General features: G+C 44.2%; 1 non-coding gene across 1 annotated transcript; it reads left to right on the forward strand.

Annotated features, from left to right (window-relative positions):
- Window positions 1–17,945: 17,945 nt before the first annotated feature.
- On the forward strand, window positions 17,946–18,051 carry LOC123627795. Its single transcript, XR_006731502.1, has one exon. It is a non-coding gene; the product is annotated as a U6 spliceosomal RNA (small nuclear RNA).
- The last annotated feature ends 293 nt before the right edge of the window (window positions 18,052–18,344 follow it).

Below are 18,344 nucleotides of genomic sequence, written 5' to 3' on the forward strand. Positions count from 1 at the left end.
CTTAGGGCTAACACCTCTGTTAACCTCTTCCATGAATTTTCCTACAAACTTTTGATCCCAACGTTGTGTTGTAAAGAGTTTTTAACTTCTAACAACGGGAGATCCTTTCTAATTATGAATAGTTACCAGACCAGCCTTGTCGTAACTGTAAACAACATTAGAAGCTCATGCAAGAGGTTGCAAAAAGGAAGACGCAAACTAATCTGCTGGAACAGTTTGCCATCCCGGTGGACTTTGCAAAAGGCGTGACCAGACTTTCTGTTTTATTCACTTATTATCAAATATTTCTTAAGCACATAGGGTTGGCCAACTGCTGCTGTAATAAGCGATCCCAAAACTTCCCTGCGTGTTCCACTGTAGGATTTGGTTATTTCTAATCAAGCAGCTTTTGTCCAAGTCATGACAAAAGCCCAGATGCTCCCATGAGTGACTCCACTGTGACCCAGGATTTCTTCAAAGTCTCCCACTGGATGCTCCGAAATTGGCCAGCAAACGGGCCAAACGGTGATCTTAGAACTCTGGGTGCCTGGCACTCGACCACCCAGTCTCCGAATAGACGCCATCCCTTCTGCCCAAGGGCACCAGCAAGAACTAGCTACAGGGTCCCAACTGTGTGTGACAGAAGCTGGGAAAGGTGGCCAGATGGCTGCTTTCCAGAAACATCTCTGCACTCCATAAGGGCAGTGTGACTCTGTGCTGCTCAGCCAGCCCTGCCGCAAGCACCTAGTGGGGGATCAATTTTAAAAACAGAAATTAAAATCCTCCCTCTACGGAGGCCACAGACTCCTCTCGAAAGCCCCTCCTGGTGGCCCCATGAGCTGCGATGCCTTTGATCCACCTGACATCAGCCTCATCCCTCCCCAACGCGGTGGAACTACGGTTCCCCGAATTCCCTTTCAGTCTCATCCCAGGTTACATTCTGCCCCTGGGGCCCTCACAGAGTTTAGAGGAGAAGCAGCAGCAGCTGTTTGCAGGCAGATGAGATCATTGCTGGGAGCCTCCCTGGGCTCTCAACGCCACGCTCAGGAATCACCTGCTAGAAGCAGGCAGCTGAGATCAGTCACAGAAGTTTCCAGTGGCTCCAGCCGTTCCCCCGAGAGCAGCTCACTGCAGCGCTCTGTGCAGCTAGGATCACTGACAGGGGCTCGCCCGCACGCCTGCACTTTCAAACTTGCTGAAAATTCATCTTCCAGACCTTCCCTCCCAGAGCCCTGCCGATGCTCTGCGCTAACTTCTTCCTCCCCAAAACACCAGAGGGACTTCTGTTTTCTAACAAAACCTGAATGCACTCGGCATGAAAAAACTCTGTGCGTCTATTCCGTTATGCAAAACAATATTTTCTAGTGCCTGAAATATGCCAGGCCCTAAGAGAATACGGTGACAGCCAGAGAGATAAACTTCTGACTTTACTGACTCTTTATAATCCACTCGGTGACAAACACATTATGAAACATAATAATAAATCGATAAATGTATACTCTGAAGGACTTTGAAGCAAAATTGAAGGAGGCTGAGAGTCCCGCAGGAGGGCTTCAAACAGGGTAAAAGAAGAGTCAGAATAGCTAGACTCCTGCTAATGTTATCAAGTTAAAGATTCTTCACCAGCTCGCGTCAAGAAAAAAAAAATAAAAAAAAAGTAATAATAAAAAAAAAAGAAAAACAATCAACAGTAATTCAGTGTTACTAGGCAAAAGAAATTTGGCAGACTCCTTGGAAATACAACTAATTAAATGTCGTCAGTGTGTCTGAATTATAACTGTATGACGTGTCACGATTTCATACACATTACATGTAATGTGTATCACATATAGCAGGCACTGGTGACCCGAGCTTTATGTCAGAGATTCCCTATCAGACTCTCGTTTTAGGTGGCTTCCAATGTGCTTTTTTTTCTCTTCCCTGAATTTCGCAATCTCACAAAAACCGATGCTCAAGTTCCCACGGAGTGGTTAATGCCCTTAAGGGGGAAGAAAAGCCTGTTTTGAGTGTTCTCTGTGTACTTTATTATCAGGGTACCCAGGTACACCGTGGTCTGTGGCCTGAATATTCTTTCTTGCCAATAAGTAAATGTAATGAAAGAGTATTTTTCTATATTTTATGCAGTGTTTTGTTCTCCAGAGGACAGCAGTCCAGTCACCTAATCGGCCCTTTCGCCAGAAAATTCTTCTGGCCTTTTCCCACTGCTCACTGTCCATTGTGACAACTTCTCAGAGTCTACGTCTGTTATGAACTATTTGGCTGCAAGTCACAAAAAAGTGATTAAATTTTTGCCGCCAAGAGTTGGGGTTTTTTTGGTTTTCTCATGAAATAAGTCTGGAGTGAGGGACTCTAAGCCAGAGTAGCTGCTCAGTGACAATGACAGAGACCCGGGGCCTTTCTACCTGTCTGCCCAACAAAACCTAGCGTTCTGGCTTTCACCTTCATTGCTGGTCAGGATGGTTACAAGCGAGCTACTGCTCCTTCAGAAATTAGTCCATTTCATAAGGAGAACAAAGGGGAAAAGCCAAAAGGACAAAAGGCTGGGCCAACCAAGTCTGCCCATTTTGATTATGAAATAAAGCAAATTTCTCTTATTTCTCATTGGCAGAACTAAATTACACTGCCACCCTCCAACAGCCAATGACAAAGGTGCATAAAAATCGCATTTCTGACTTAGACCGATTTGAGATCTCTCTTGCTCCCTAAATAAACGTGGATTCCGTGAGCAGAAAATAGAGGATTGGAGAGTTATGGTAGGGTTGGGTAGGTATTGCATCTGCCGTAACACCTAACACATCCTCAGCGGCTAGCCCTTCCCACCTGGAGTGGCTTCTCTTCCCCCCTCGTCTGTATACGTGTCTGCACCTCCTTCAGGTGTCAGCTTGTGGTCGCCTTTTGTTAAAGGCTTTGACGTCGTCCTCTGTCCGTGGGTCTTGCTCTTTTCCACGTACAGCCTGCTTACAGCTGTTACCCTGTGTCCCTTTCCTCGAAGGCTAATCACTTGCTACTTTGTTACTGTTTCCATCTCCCAATCCGGAAGCCACCCAGAATAGTGTCACATCTCATGTCACCTAGCCTAGTGCCCTGAACACGTGCTCCATGGAACTCGACGTTAATTCTTTGCTAGAGAACTCATTGTCTCATTATTTATGCTCTTCACGACTCCCCCTGCTTAATGACATTTATCCTAAACTCTAATCCTGTGACCCTGTTTCATCCCTCATCTTACCACTCTGGTTTTAGACTTTATTAACGAATCTGGTGTAGAAACCCTATGCTTCTTCCCGCTTTACTACTGTGATGATTTGTTACAGGTTACTATCACCATTGTGGGTGTATGTAATTCTATTCTAGTTATCCTATGTTTCCAGCTACCTATTTTCTGCCTCTTTTGCTGGCTTCTCTTTCTACCTTCTTCTGCTTTAGGGTTTTTGTTGTTGCTGCCACCGTGGCTTTTTCTGATGTCCCCTCCCCACAGGCTTCAGTTATGGGGTTTGTGAAATTTGAAAATGAAAAGAGCTTGCTTGAAACCACTTGGCTTGTTTTATTTTATTTTTATTTATTTATTTTTTAGTTATTTTATTCTTGTTTTATCTTTAATATAGAGCAGTTGTATCTGGATACTGGCCTTTGGGGGCACTGTGTGCAGGTGGCCGGCCACTTAGCACGGTGGAGATTTCCTTTTAATTATGTTCAGGTCGAATGCCTCCCACAAAGTAGGTAATCTGGACTGATTTCTTTTTGTCATTCTAAATGAGTGTTCATACTAATTTTTTCTTTCTTTTAAAGATTGTTTATTGGAAAAAAACAGGTTCGGTGTTTAAGAATCAGATTCATTTGCTCTTAATTTATTTTCTTTCCCCATAGAGCAGAGATATTTCAAAAATGTTTTACTTTAATTGTTCTTTGTTTAGACTAATCCCTTCTAAAAGTGCAAAGTGTCCACATTGCTAAAACAAATGTGCGTTTGAATGCACAATTGATTAACCAATTTTCAAATAATTAACTTTTTAGATTTTGCATGTGCATTTGTTGCTCATTTGACCATATAATAATTAATTAGCCTTAATTATAATGGATTGCACCTTCAAATCCCACATGCATATTCTAATAGAATGACAGCATTTGAGTCACTTTTTATATTTTATTCAAACAGACAAGCACTCACAAGCAAAGAAAGTGAGATTTTTAAGGTGGAGGACATTTCACTTCTGGGGAAGTCGACATTTTGATTAATGAAGTGTTACAGTTGTTTTTAATGCATTTATTTGGTGGTGCATTCAGCAAAATTAATCCTGATAGATGAAATGTGTTTAAAGCACTGCTTACAAAATGAATGGTGTCTCTAAGCTAATAGAGTTACAAATGAACAGGAGGGGGGAAAAAAAATGAAGACTTTAAAAACGAGTCAAGTGAACATAAATGCCAGATTAAAAAACAATTTTGCTGTGTGTGTCTAGAGAGGCAAAAGGAACTCAACTGCAAAAAATTTGACTTATGGACTAAGTGAGCAGCCGAAATATTTAAATTCCAGCCTAATGCCGTTCAGTCATGACGTAGACCTGGGCTTCTTAGCTGCACTTGTGATACATAGAGGTGAGAGGCGAAGACCAAAATGACATCCTGAGGGATAGATCCAGAGTCTAGGAGTGCATGCTTGCCGCTCACCAGTGATCACTGGGAGCTGTGCTGTAGCTGGAGAATTAGGAAGAGCGAGCCCGGAAGAATGAGTTGTCTCAGGCACCTAAAAAGCAGAGGAGATTAGTCCTGCAAACCAGGCCAACTCCTCCACAGGGAACTTCCGCCCCCCTCACTTCTTGGTTTGAAAGCAGACCTACCTACACCATCATAAGCACTAAAGGGAATTTTTCAGGGAGAAAAAAAAAATCCCAATAAAACATGGAAGTGTAGAATGGAAGAATGGAAAGCAATAGAAAGGTAAAAATGGGCCAGGTGCGGTGGCTCACAGCTGTAATCCTAGCACTCCCGGGAGGCCCAGGCAGGAGGATCGCTCAAGGTCCGACCAGCCTGAGCAAGAGTGAGACCCCCGTCTCTACTAAAAATAGAAAGAAATTAGCCAAACAACTAAAAATAGAAAAATTTAGCCAGGCATGGTGGTGCACGCCTGTAGCCCCACCTACTCGGGAGGCTGAGGCAGGAGGATCGCTTGAGCCCAGGAGTCTGAGGTTGCTGTGAGCGAGGCTGACGCCACGGCACTCTAGCCCGGGCAATAGAGCAAGACTCTGTCTCAAAAAAACAAAAAAAAGAAAGAAAGAAACAAAGGAAGAAAGCAGACCTACCTACACCATCATAAGCACTAAAGGGAATTTTTCAGGGAGAAAAAAAAAAAAATCCCAATAAAACATGGAAGTGTAGAATGGAAAGCAACAGAAAGGTAGAGATGTAGGTAAATCTAAATGAATATTGATGTATAAAACTATAATAATGTCTTGTGGGGTTTTAAATATATGTAAAATCAATGATAATTACACAAAGGACAGGAGAAGGATGTATGGAATTAAAATTTTTATTGTCTAACATGGGGAAGTAACAAGAGTGCACGTCGGCTCTGAGATGACCGCTGTAAGAGCAGGATGGATGGGTAGGTGCCCGGCACTGTGTGTACCTTTCTGTGTGCATAAAAAGTTAAGAAAAAAAAAAAATCATAATTTTGGCATGTGGCCAGGAACTCTTATTTCTAAGCCGTATCTTCTATCCTGTGGCATCTTCCCAGCACCTTCAAAGGGAGCATGAGGGCATAGGTTCATTTTTGCAGATCCTCCCCTCGTTCATTGTTCTTCCTCCAAGCCTCCCCCACCCCCAGATCTTCATTCCCCAAGGCCAGCTTTCCAGAATCTGTCTTCTAGCAACTCCAGCAGAAAAACCCCCAGTGCACCCCACCTGCCTTCCCCCCACAGACGTGAGCACTTCCAAGATCTCCCCTGGCTGGTCTCCCCTTTGACATGCACCGATCTCATCACCTTAGGGCAAAAATGAGGAAGTTCTGTCATCAAAGTAGTCGGGGAAACACAGAATATTTTATCCCTATCTTGAGATTTACAATACAGGTTAGTCTATCAAAATTCCCCATGACTCCTGCAGTAAATAAACCTGTTAATCTTTGTGTAATCCAACATTTTCAGAATGAATTTGTCCACAGAAGTCTTTTTTGCATCATGGAACCTCATTTATTCAAATATTTATAGAGTACCATAAACATGGTATACGCCAAACACTATTGCCTATGCCGCTATTAAAGCAACACACTCCAGGAGTTTCCACGCTTAGCAATGGAGGCAGATAGCAAAGACTAAAATAATGCATGATTTCAGATAGTAATAAACACTGTGAAGAAAAAGTAAGCAGAGTGTGGAGATAAAAAATGACAGCTGAGGTCGGGGTGGGGGTGGTTGAGGAATGCACAGAATGTAACTTTAGAAATTCTGCCCTAGGTGTACACCCACGTACTGACCAATGTGCAAAAGTCTTATAAAAGAAGGCTTGAGAAAGTCTGCAGCACACTCTCTCCACCCCAGTTAACAGGTGTGGGCAAGTACAAAGATACTTAATATCTGACTGTGAAGACCAGTGTTGCTGATGGAGATAGATCACTGGCCGGGTAATAGGGAAGGGTGTGGCTCGGGGCATCCAGGAGACTCAACCCCTAAAACTACACTTTGCAGATGGTATTACACCAATCAACGCACTCTGAGGGCAATTTCCCCTCCTTTTATAACGGGAGGAATGTAACATTTGCACACTATTTTGAGCTTAAAGATTGTAGCTTCTTAATCTTTATCCTACAATGTTTTTTATGAGTAGATAGTCGACAGGTGCAATTTTTCCTTCCTACAGACAAAGAAACTGGATTGCCAGGTTTCATGCTGTTCCTCATATCACAAAGCAGGTCAATTCATGCATTGTTGTTTTTTTTTTTTTTTTTTTTTTGAGACAGTCTCACTGTGTTGCCCTGGCTAGAGTGAGTGCCGTGGCGTCAGCCTAGCTCACAGCAACCTCAAACTCCTGGGCTCAAGCGATCCTCCTGCCTCAGCCTCCCGAGTAGCTGGGACTACAGGCATGCGCCACCATGCCCGGCTAATTTTTTCTATATATTTTTAGCTGTCCAGATCATTTCTTTCTATTTTTAGTAGAAACGGGGTCTCGCTCTTGCTCAGGCTGGTCTCGAACTCCTGAGCTCAAAGGATCCTCCCGCCTCGGCCTCCCAGAGTGCTGGAATTACAGGCGTGAGCCACCACGCCTGGCCTCACTCATTGTTTTACCCACGAATCCACAGCACCCACTGAATAGCCGCTGCAGGCGTAGCCCCGTGCTAGACGCTGGGTGTGCAGAAGTGAACATGACCGCGAGGAACTGGCTACCACGTTGCGTTAACAGAAGTTTAGGTGCTTTCCCTCCATGCTTCCCAGCCTCTGTCTGAAGACATCAGCAAAGGCTTCACCAAGAAACGTAACTCATTTGTTTCTGACTTCCTCCAGCCACAGAGAACACGATAAATAGGGTCAATGCCTGAGACATAGTAGGGTTGTCACCCATGAAGCCCTTGGATGGTTTCTAAATACCTAGGATAATGATCAATACGATGATATTTTGCCAATCAATAGCAGCACAAAAATCACCAACACAGAACTTCTCCCCATTCTTCCCACTGGGAAAAATCCGCTCAGCAGCTTAACTTCTAAACACCCGTAAGACCTGAAAAACGGACACTCGGAACCAGCTAGAGCAGAGAAGCAGCGATTCTGATCCACCCCCTGAAGTCACAGGGCTCGTCTGAAGCAGAAGTGGTTTAAAAAAAAAAAAAAAAAAAAAATCTAGGCCAGGAATCTGAAAGTATCATGGGCAGCAAAAGAAAGCCATAATGATCGTCCCGATGAGTCACCTCCCATCTGCCTCTCATTCAGAAAAGATAAGTCAAGGTACAGATAACTCACGGGGAGGAGAGCAATACCGAGAAAATGCAAAGCACACTGTTCTCCAGAATGATAAAAGGAAACGGGACACGTATCGTGATAGGGAGATCGGACTGATTCAGAACCTCACTGAGCAGGCTGGGAACATGTGGGTTTTGTGAGGCCCAGAACCGGCAATGACTGATACGGGAGGGGGAAGGAGGCCGACACTTCGGCCAAACGGAGAACTGGGAAGCCAAGAGACTCAACAGCTGAGTTCCAGTTTGCCACGCCGTCCTTCCCAATCTACCTGCTGGCACAACTCGCAATGCCAGAGACAGGAAAAGGCCCTCACTGGAAGACCCCATTCCAATAAGGAAGAGAAACTGATAGTGCACTTGAAGTCTCTTCTTTAATGCCTTTCTTCCCTTCCCCTATGATTCATTTCGGCTGCCTCACTAGAACAGAGAGCTGTTGTCTGGAAATGTTCATCCCATTGCTCTTGTTTTATATCGCTAGTTTCACACTCATCACCCTGTATCATGGGGCATCGTTTGTACATCTGTCTCTCTAACAGATGATAAACTCCTTGAGATCAGAAGCAGTAGCTAATTCATCTGTCTCTCCGGCACCCAGCACAGCTCCTGGGCCAGAATGAGCACTTTAAAAATCTTAATGCGTTGAATTTAATTGGACTGCCTCTTGGTGTTTCCTTGGTGGTCTGCCATCCTACATGAGTACCAAACAGCACTTGGACTGTGATTCTTCACATCCCTATAAAATTCCGTTTGGATTCTAGCTGCCCCACTGAAAAATCTAGCTGAAGGAGGGACAGGTTACTGATATTCATTCATTTATCCTACAAATCTTTTTTTTTTTTTTTTTTTTTTTTTTTTTGAGACAGTCTCACTCTTTTGCCCTGGCTAGAGTGCCGTGGCATCAGCCTCACTCACAGCAACCTCATATTCCTGGGCTCAAGCAATCCTCCTGCCTCAGCCTCCCGAGTAGCTGGGACTACAGGCATGCGCCACCATGCCCGGCTCATTTTTTCTATATGTATACTTTTAGTTGTCCAGATCATTTCTTTCTATTTTTAGTAGAGACGGGGTCTTGCTCTTGCTCAGGCTGGTCTCAAACTCCTGACCTCGAGCGATCCTCCCGCCTCGGCCTCCCAGAGTGCTGGGATTACAGGCGTGAGCCACTGCGCCCGGCCCATTTATCCTACAAATCTTTATTGAGCATCTACTATGAGCCAAATGCTGTTCTTGGCACTTGGGGTACATGAGTCAGCTAAGACATCTGCCCTTGGGAAGCCTATATTCCAGCGTGAGGCAGGATCAGGAAATAAGCACAGTAAGGAGATATGCCGGTGTGTTGGAAGACAAGTACCACAGCAAAGAAAAAAGGTAGAGTCAGAAAGATCAGGAGAGCCGGGACGTAGGGTCGGGATGGGGCGATTTGCAGCACTAAAGAGAGTGACCCCAGCAGGCCTCCTTGGGAAGCTGAGGTTTGCCCAGACCTGTTGGCCGAGAGCAAGTCTGGGAAGAGACATGTCACACTTTTCCCTTCCCAGCTCCATCTACGACTCTTAGCCGGGCCTCCCTCGGGACTCGGGAGACAGGCGAGTTGGCGGAGCTGCCGCACCCCTTGTTTTTGGCTCACGCAATAACCTGGGTGAGCAAGGTGTGAGTCATTCTGCTAGTGCCGTGTGACATGGGACACTGAGAACAGGAACGGAGAAAGCAGAAGCAGCTGGAGAGTGGCCTTGGGGACGGGAGGAGACAGCTCCACCCGCTCTGAGACCCGGAAAGGTGCTGGACAGCCCGTGGGCAGAACCAGGTCAAAACTCCCCTTATTTCCCAGATGTCCTTCCCTGTGATGAGTTCAAATTATCTAACCCTGACACAGAGCTCTAAAAAGCCTCCTTGCTGCCTCTAAAAACCTCTTTTGGGCCAGGCGCGGTGGCTCACGCCTGTCATCCCAGCACTCTGGGAGGCCAAGGTGGGAGGATCGCTCAAGGTCAGGAGTTTGAGACCAGCCTGAGCAAGAGCGAGAGCGAGACCCCGTCTCTACTAAAAATAGAAAGAAGTTATCTGGACAACTAAAAATATATATAGAAAAAGTTAGCCGGGCGTGGTGGCACATGCCTGTAGCCCCAGCTACTCGGGAGGCTGAGGCAGGAGGATCGCTTGAACCCAGGAGTTGGAGGTTGCTGTGAGCGAGGCTGATGCCAGGGTGACAGAATGGGACTCTGTCTCAAAAAAAAAAAAAAAGAAAAGAAAAAAAAAAAACAGGGAAAGGAGGGGAAGCTCTGAGCAGCACTGGGAACCTACAAGCACAGAGAATAAGAGCGGTCAGGCTGTTGGGGACCACAGGACCCCCGGGCGTCTCCCGTGGGGAGCGGCTCTCTCTGCATGACTCTGTGTGGACTCTGCACGCATGACATCAGTGATGTCATTTTTCATGAGATGCAGCTCAGTTGCCAGAGAACTACGTGTTGTCTTTAGCCTTCTATGTCTGAGTCCCCCGAAACTCAACACACAACATGTGAACCGCGTGTCGCAGCGTGGCTGCTGCCCTGCTATCGAGTGTTTCTCTGTCAACACGCAGGTTGTCACTGCAGCAGGAGACAACCCGTGCATATCCCCACGGACGGCTTCCTTCCTCTCATGCATGGCCTGGACTCACCCTTCTGAGGAGGATTTAATGCAGCTTTTGTTTTCTGGCAGGGCCTGTCCTGTTTCCATTCCCAAATGAAATATCCGTGGAATCTAAGGTTATCAGTTGACCAGGTCCCCTTGGTCCTGCCACTCTGCTCACACCCTTGAATAATTCCTCTCCCCAGATACCGAATTTACTGTCCCTGAGACCCAGAGAAGAATGCTGAGTCCTCAGCTCCTGCATGTCTTCCAGAAAGGTAAGAGAGACCAGCAGGGCAGTACAGTGACAGGCCCATTGTTCCAGCCCAAAGCCGGGACTTCCCCATTTGTATAAGCTGAGTCACTTTTTTCCTGTTGTCAACTTGGAGTCCTGTCCGTTGATGTGTGATAGGGCTATCTTGCTGATAGATAAAGCCAGGCAGACAGGTTTCCTTGCATTTGTTGGCCTTACCTTGGACCTTTACCAATTAGCAGCCGTCCACTGGCCAAACGAGATAAGGGCTGGTTCATTAAAGCTCAGAGACTACACCGAAGGAACTAATTTCTGACAACTTGCTTCTGTTAAAACGCTATCCGCGGTTCCTGCCTTGTGCAATCTCCCTGATTTTGACAGAGGCCTTCTGGGACGTCTATGTGCATTTTATTCTTGATATCTGTGCGGTTGACACGTGCATGGAAACCACAGATAGATTTGATTGGCTGGAAAATTGTGAAAACAGGAAGCCAGAGTCTGGAATCAACTGTGAAAACAGCATTAGCAGGCGAAGCTTCCTTCGTAAGTGCCCAGATGGGAAAGCTGGTAGGAGAAACAAATAAAATGAAATTCTAATATCAGTGTGATTCCAACAGGACGGGGGAGCGTCCGGACTGTGCTAATTATCATGTCTTCAGCGTTCTATAACCAATGAAGCAGTTTTCAGGTCTTAATCCACAATGTCATTGCTGGGCATGATAAAATCTCCAAAACTGGGAGAGAGAGATTATGACATTTGCTAGCTAGGAAATAGTTGAGATAATGTGTTTTGTCTGACAATCATCATCTGTCTACACTGGGCTTTAAAACAAAAACTTGCTCTCTAGTCCTTTTATTTATTTAGCAAATATCTATTGAGCGCTCACTCTAGAGCAGGCGTTGTCATGAGAATTAGGGTTCTGCAGGTCATAGAATATTCCACTCTGGCTTGTTAAGCCTTTGCACACGACACCAAGACTTTTCTTGTAATTCCTCAAGGTTTCCAAGTACCAAGTTCTCCTGTGATAGTCGTTCTTCATGGTGAATTTTCCAAAGGTTATTTATCACCAGTGTAAAGAATTTAAAATATCCTCAAATCCACGAATGTGAGGAACACAGACAAATATAAGAAGGACGGGAATGAGGCAAGTTTTAGACAAATACCAGGAAATATTACCTCACTAGTATGTAATGAGTTCATAAAACTCATTACATTAAAATGTTTATAGAGGCCGGGCACAGTGGCTCACGCCTGTAATCCTAGCACCCTGGGAGGCCGAGATGGGAGGATCACTCGAGGTCAGGAGTTCAAGACCAGCCTGAGCAAGAGCAAGACCCCGTCTCTACTAAAAATAGAAAGAAAATTATACAGACAGCTAAAAATATATAGAAAAAATTATCTGGGCATGGTGGTGCATGCCTGTAGTCCCAGCTACTCGGGAGGCTGAGGCAGGAGGGTGACTTGAGCTCCCCAGGAGTTTGAGGTTGCTGTGAGCGAGGCTGACGCCACAGCACTCTAGCCCGGGCAACAAAGCAAGACTCTGTTTCAGAAAGAAAAAGAATTTTTATAAATATAAATGGATTTTAAAAACACTTGTATAAACTTTGAGGCAGGACCACTGTTGGCAGTAGAATGGGGAGAGGGTGGAGAAGGAACCAAGCCATATGTGGGAAATCCTGCCCGTCCATCTTTCGAGAATTTCTATGTGAAATATACTACATAAGTGATGTCATATGTCAAAGAGTCAGAAAATTAAGTTTTTACACCATGATCAATATCTCTCAAGGTCTGACTCTGCCAGAAAAGAATTTAAGATATTACAGTGGGACATTTTCATGTCATCTCGTTGGAGGGAGAATTAAGAATGAGTGAGGACCTGGCACGATGGATTGTTAGTTAGAAGACCGAGTCACCATGCATATATTAATCTATTTAACCTTCAAGCACCATTTGAAGAGGCTGTTTTAGGAGGAAGGACTTTTAGGCCAGTTGGATGTTCATTTCAAGTTAGCCTTAATTGTATTCAAAAATCTGCTCCGAGACCTTTAAAAATCAAAGCTGGAAGAACACATAAAAACGACCGACTCTAAACTTCTCGTCTCACAGGGGAGGAAACTGAGGCACAAACTAAGTGACATCCAGAGGTCACAGCATGTATGCAGGGAGCAAGGCAAACCAAATCCAGGTCGGGTAGATACCGGAGCTTGTCTCACGTCTCTGCACGGATGGAGAGATGAAACAAAACTGCATCCAGAATTGTCTGATTATTCTCCGTGCCATATTGTGAGATGAGTCAGTCTGGGGACAGAGTCGGTCACTAATTGGAAAAGCACTGCGCCGACTTTAAACTCAGCAATGAATGGCCTTAAGAGGTGTCACACCCACGGAGCAGGACAGAGCTGCCTGCCACCTGCACCAGCAAAACCGTCTCCTTTATTGTTTCATGGAGGTGAAAAAGGGAAGAAAAATTCTAAATAAAAAGGCCCTTCCAAAAAGAAATCCAGTGAAAATAGCAAAATAACAATGCAACATGTTCAACTATGTAATTTCCAAGACTTTCATTTAACTTTATGGTTAAATAACACTATTATTTATTTCACAGCTTCAGATCAGTTTGCTCACGTGTGAAACCTATGAAATACAGCCATTTTCTCTCCAGATAAACGATCCCGGTTTGAGTTCCTCGTACAATTGGATAAAAATACATTATTCCAGACGGACTCCAGTCGCCAGGCAGATGGAAATGTTTAAGGAAAAGCCTAAAAACTTTATTATCCTAAATTAGGCGGTCAGAGAGAAAAGTAGGAGGATATAACTGTAACCCAAATAATTGGTGAGTTTTCTGAATTTGTTTAAATTCTACTTTCAAGAGCAACAACTTCAAGAAAGAAAAAACACAGTGACAGATTTAAGCTTCACAGAAAGTAACTGCTTTTACAGTCAAATTTTTATCGATAAGTTGTAGGTGCCATAAATATGCTTGGCAAAGTCATTTTGTATAACAATTATCTTTACAGTGGACTTTAATTCAAAAATTATAGAAATTTTTGGGTGGAAAGAATTTTTTTTTCAATGTTAAAAATAATTTTTCCTATGTCATATATTTAAAATCTATAATGAATTTTGTCCCCTCTCCCTGTCAGGAGGCCTGGATGTTGTATGTACTTATGTGTATATTGAACCAAAAAGGAAAAGTGAAACAACTCAGTTATTTTCCTGCTAATTCTCCATTTATTCTGATCCAACAAATTAGAATGCTAGAGAGGAAAATACATCTTCTTTGGTTCATGGGATGCACATCATAGTGGAAAAGTCCTCTCGAAAACCGTAGAACTCTTCTATTTATTGAGAACCCATAGTCGTTTAGCTTTGTCTTGGCCAAGAAAAATAACGTGAATTACGAGAATCAACGGGAAATCTTCATCCCAAGCACACATCTCCTGAATTTCCCCACTAGGCAGAGAGAGGACCGATCAGGGGCATATCTGTGAAGGGGACCAGATCATGACAGGTAACTCCAGAAAGTGACCCGGCCGGTGGCGTGTAAAGTTTACATAGCCATGAAGAACGTAAGCTTTGGAGACAGACCAGCCTCAGTTGGAACCTGTCTGCGACACCAAGCTGTGTGGCCTTGGGCAGGTTACTCAGCCCCTCTGCCCACGGTTTCCTTGTGTATCAAACAGATCATCGTGTCGTCTTGAGAATTAGAAGGAAGAGCAAATGGTGAAGCCTTGGTATATGGTTAGCACACGATCAATACTCATTAAACAGGAATTTATCCTCATTATTGTCACTGTGCGTGCAGCCGGCTGTTTCATGTGTCTGAGCCAAATGATAACATTTAGACGTCACAATTTTAATAGGTCTCTGCATTCTCATAGCACCTTTCATCCCAGGACCAGCGTTGTGGAAGATATTAATTCTTGTCCATTTTACTTATGCCAGTAAAGGCAGGAGCACATACAATGGTCTAGCTATTAAAAAGAACTGTGGCATAGAGAGCTAACGCCACAGCCAAAAAGTCATAGAGAAAAACCTCAGGCCGGGTGCGGTGGCTCACGCCTGTCATCCTAGCACTCTGGGAGGCCGAGGCGGGAGGATCGTTTGAGCTCAGGAGTTCGAGACCAGCCTGAGCAAGAGCGAGACCCCATCTCTACTGGAAAGAGAAAGAAATTATCTGGCCAACTAAAAATATATATAGAAAAACTAGCCAGGCATGGTGGCACATGCCTGTAGTCCCAGCTACTTGGGATTGGGAGGCTGAGGCAGGAGGATTGCTTGAGGTCAAGAGTTCAAGGCCAGCTTGAGCACAAGCAAGACCCCATCTCTACTAAAAAATCAAAAAATTAGCTGGACATGGTGGCTCATGCCTGTAGTCCCAGCCACTCGGGAGGCTGAGGCAGGAGGATCGCTTGAGCCCAGGAGTTGGAGGTTGCTGTGAGCGAGGCTGACGCCACGGCACTCTAGCCAGGGTGACAGAGTGAGACTCTGTCTCAAAAAATAAAAAATTTGAAAATTAAATAAAAAAATAAAAACTTCAACAGAATCTAGGTCTCTCATCTAGGATTCCTGTTTAATTAATTGTATGACATGATTCTTTTCCAGTGGCTAAATATTATTTATTGGCAGCGTCAGTCAATGCTGCTGATATATTACTCTTTCGGGGAATGTTTGTGTTTTTGGAAACCGCTCTCCAATTTTCTAAATGCGAATTTAAAAGTCTGTCAGTCTACGTGCCGATAACACGAAACAGATTGCAAATGTGGCGGGATGCAATCGAGTCCAACAAACCCGAGGGGAGTGCCAGGAGTCTTTATTGGGGTTGCTCCCGCTCCCACGCTTTGCTAATGACGGGACAATTGTTTGTGCCGATTTGTGGCTGGCATCGATACGCCGGCAGCAACACTTGCATCTAAAATCGAGCTCCAGATTTTTCTAAGCCCGTCGATGAATTTGCTGCGTCTGCAAAGAGCCTTTCCAGATAATAAGAAACGGGAATATTCAAGCTCAGTCTTAGTTCTAAGTCCAGGGCGTTAGTTGAAATAGACAATGATCTTTCTCTTTGTCATTGTTTTGTCGTCTGCTGGGATCCCTGCCTCTCAGCTACTTGCATGAATTAATAACCAGACACAGCTGTAAAATATTGGAATTGGTTGAGGTTGGAGGTAGGTAGGCGCTCAACTGCAGAAGGACAGTCCAAGATTCCAAACTTATCTGACATTTCCTTCACAGGATAAAATATAATGCAAATGTGCTCTGACTGCTGTTCACATTTACTACAGGGATGGTGGTTTTTTGTTGTTTTTTTTTTTATCAAGCAGCACCTGCCTGTCTATTCAGAGATGCCTACGTGTGAGGATGAGAGCAAACAACAAGGCTTCCTTCCACCGTGGCAGCGTCTGCATCATTTTCTTGGAACTTGCCATTATGTTTCAGGGCAGAGATTGAGGTTTGGTGCAGGGAATGGAGTTTTTAATATCAGGTGAATGGATTTTTATAAGAGGTTGGAGAGCTTTTGGGTCTCAGAAAAACGGTGCTTTAAAAATAGTCACATTTCTTTTGTGCTGTAATTATCAGTGCATGACGAATCATTTTTTTTTTTTTTATTCTGTCCGTGTGGGCAGAAGGAAATATCCTCTACCCAGCTCTGTGGGCTGGCTGTTTTGAGAAGTCAACATGTTCCCCGTATTTAATCAGTTTTCTTGAGACTATATAATCGACCTAGAAAATTCATCCCGAAACATCACTTTTAAGGGAGGACAAAAAAGGAAAAAATAGCACAAATTCATCAATTTGTCCAGGAAGGCACTGTAACCTGTTTGCTGTTTGAACAGGTCATACCGAGTTAATGGGTGATTTTTCCATAATGCCTGTTGGGAAGAGGTTCACATTGTGTAAGTGACCAAATGTCAGAAGCAAAAACAATCAGCCTGGTTAAAAACAGAATGATAAAAATTGGGGTGAGTAAGACAACAGCCCGAGTTGAGCCCAGTTCTGAAGCGGATGGTGACAGCCCGGGCAAGTCACCGATCCGTCTGTGTTTCCAGTTCCTCATCTATAAAACGGAAATGGCAAACTGTTCCCTTCCGGGACTATTGTGAAGAGGAACTGGGACAATGAGAAGTGCTTTGCAAAGGGCAAAACATTTTAAGAGCATGAGGAAGGGCTGGGCATGGTGGCTCACACCTGTAGTCCCACCTACTCGGGAGGCTGAGGCAGGAGGATGCTTGAGCCCAGGAGTTGGAGGTTGCTGTGAGCAAGGCTGATGCCACGGCACTCACTCTAGCCCGGGCAACAGAGTGAGACTCTGTCTCAAAAAAAAAAAAAAAAAAATAGTCACCATCTTGCCCTTTACAGAAAAGTTTGCCAACCTCTGTTTCCTTTCCTTTTCAATGTATACTCAGGGACCCAGGGTCATCGGTTCAGTTCAGGCTATCTTCATTTCTAAGTCATTTCAATGTTCTTTCCTCTCTCTCCCCGTCTCCATCCTAATCTATTCTGCATACCTCAGCTAAATCGATTGATGCAAAATGCCATTTAATTCTGTCACTCACCTACAAACAACTCCATAGTGACTTGTGATTATGTATCTGATAATGACAAAGTCGGCATCCTCCCACCAACTAACGTCAGCTTACCCGGCAAAGTCTCATTTGCGCTTTCCCCAAACCGTCTTCTCTAAGCGGGAGCATCTTCTCTTTCTCCCCTTACTTCATTTCAGAGCCTCTGATTGTAGGAATTCTGTCCTGTTGCTCATAACCCTAGCACCAAGGACAGTGGCTGGCGTATGACAAACAGGTAATACTGATTTTATTTCTACTTCGTCACTTTATTTATACACTGCCTCTACCTAGGATGCTCCCTCCAAGCTTTTCCGTCTATCCAAACCTCTCCATTTTCTCTCCAACGTGTCCTCAGTTTACGATCTCTTCCTTCATTCAAATTGCAAATCCTAAAAATCCATCTCTCCATTGCCTGCAGTCACAGGGTGGATATTAGTCACGATATTGATTCTTGAGACAGTAGCACGGCCTCTATTTAAATATGCACAAATCATAACATCCTTTTACCTTCCTCACAGCTGTGCTTTGAGGTATTTCTTATTATCCTTGATTTGGGATTTGTCCAAAGTTACAAGATTTAGTAACTATTAAGAACGAGATGTGCTCGCTTCAGCAGCACATATACTAAAATTGGAACGATACGGAGAAGATTATCATGGCCCCTGCGCAAGGTAAAAAAAGAAAAAGAAAAAAGAATGAGAATGACAGTGCAAATTCTAAATGTATGTGCTCTAAGTTCTAAATTCCACATTTATAAGGCTTTCTAGGAAATTTCAGATGCGTTGTGGAATATAAGATTTTATTCTAAAATCTTTGTCAGTTGAGAAAGGAAATGATTCAAGTTGGGAAGGAAGAGTTGGGGGAAAGACACAGAAAACACTTATGCGTACATTATTACTCAGAAGTGGAAAAAGTTCACTTGCACAGAATCTAAAAATTACAATCTGTCTTTTCGGTGTTTGTGAACAAAACCCTGGGACAATACAGATATCCCTGGAA

This window comes from Lemur catta, chromosome 26 (genome assembly GCF_020740605.2).
Source record: "Lemur catta isolate mLemCat1 chromosome 26, mLemCat1.pri, whole genome shotgun sequence".
Lineage (NCBI taxonomy): Eukaryota > Metazoa > Chordata > Mammalia > Primates > Lemuridae > Lemur > Lemur catta.